At 47.7% G+C, this 1617-nt stretch overlaps 1 protein-coding gene across 3 annotated transcripts in view; it reads right to left on the reverse strand.

Moving 5' to 3' along the window:
• LOC116685855 (polypyrimidine tract-binding protein 2) overlaps positions 1-1617 on the reverse strand; it is a 13920-nt gene that overhangs the window by 10016 nt on the left and 2287 nt on the right. The window lies entirely within an intron of this gene.

Genomic DNA, 1617 nt, shown 5'->3' on the forward strand with positions numbered 1-1617 from the left:
GCCATGTGGCCAACGTGTGTATGTGACGTTAGTCTGACGGGGTTGTTATGGGAAGTGAGGCTCTCCGTGTGTAGAAAAGTACCATAGGCAGCAGCTGACACTGTGACGCGCATAGTTTTAGATGGGTAGTCAGTGAAGCTACAGCTACAGCAGTCAGTGAAGCTACAGATACAGCAGTCAGTGAAGCTACAGCTACAGCAGTCAGTGAAGCTACAGCAGTCCGTTGAATCGTACAGTCTACAGCGCGTCAGTGAAGCTACAATGCAGCAGTCAGTGAAAGCTATATGCTCGGCACGTGTCCAGTGAAGCTACAGCTACGCAGTCTGATCACAGCTACGCAGTCATTGAAGCTACAGCTGCAGCTGTCAGTAAGCTACGCAGTCGTGAAGCTACAGCTACCGCAGTCAGTAAGCTCAGGCTCCAGCAGTCGTGAAGCTAACGCAGTCATGAGCTAGCATCAGTGAAGCTACAGTAGTCAGTGTTTTATGTTCACTGCAAACACAAACTAATCACCTGATTAATGCAACATAATCACGTCTCCCGGCCATTTTCCACCACAAAACTGCTACCACCAGGCTAAAGCTAATAAGTTAGCATAAAGAAACAAACAGAAAGCTGCTACCAGCCAGGCAAAGCTAATATAGTTAGCCTAAAAAACAAACAGAAAGCTGCTACCAGCCAGCTAAGCTATTATAGCCTAAAGAAACAAACAGAAAGCTGCTCCAGCCAGCTAAAGCTAATTTTAGCATAAAGAAACAAACAGAAAGCTGCTACCACCAGGCTAAAGCTAATATAGTCAGCCTAAAAAACAAAACGAAGTGCTACCAGCCAGGCTAAAGCTAATATAGTCAGCCTAAAGAAACAAACAGAAAGCTGCTACCAGCCGGCTAAAGCTATAAGTTAGCCTAAAAAACAAACAGAAAGCTCTACAGCCAGGCTAAAGCTAATATAGTTAGCCTAAAGAAACAACAGAAGCTGCTACCAGCCAGGCTAAAGCTAATATAGTTAGCCTAAAGAAACTGGGTCCTTCAGTCCCAGCTACGTTACGGTTAGGAGCCGCGACGCTGGAAAAGTAACACTAATCTACAACAGAAGTCTGTGTCTGGTCTAACGTCATTCCACTGATTGAATTGTTCTTGGGGACACAGTTTGTTGCTAGTGAGCGTGACATGGGTCTGATCAATTTATCAAACTAACGAGCTAACCCCGCTAGTCGACCCCAACCTGACATTTAGAGGAAGCATCATGTAAGCTGTCCCCACGTTCGCCGGGGGGGGGGGGGGGGGGGGGGGGGGGGGGGGGGGGGGGGGGGGAAGAGGAGGGGGGGGGGGGGGGGGGGGGGGGGGGGGGGGGGGGGGGGGGGGCGGAGGGGGTGATTGATTATGAAATGATCCAATGGTGTCATGCTAGTCAACCAGCGTATTTCTACCTGATGTCCCTCTCCAAAACCACAGAAGAAGAGTAACGTTAGTCACAGCGCTGACTTCCTCTGGTGTTGGTAAATTATTACAGTTTAACAAAGTATGGTTCCCATTACAAAATATCCTTTTTCATTTTTATCTTCTATGTAGATGCACTCCCCTACAAAATCACCACAGTAGTCGAGAAGGATTTATT

Source organism: Etheostoma spectabile, unplaced genomic scaffold, assembly GCF_008692095.1.
Source record: "Etheostoma spectabile isolate EspeVRDwgs_2016 unplaced genomic scaffold, UIUC_Espe_1.0 scaffold272, whole genome shotgun sequence".
NCBI lineage: Eukaryota > Metazoa > Chordata > Actinopteri > Perciformes > Percidae > Etheostoma > Etheostoma spectabile.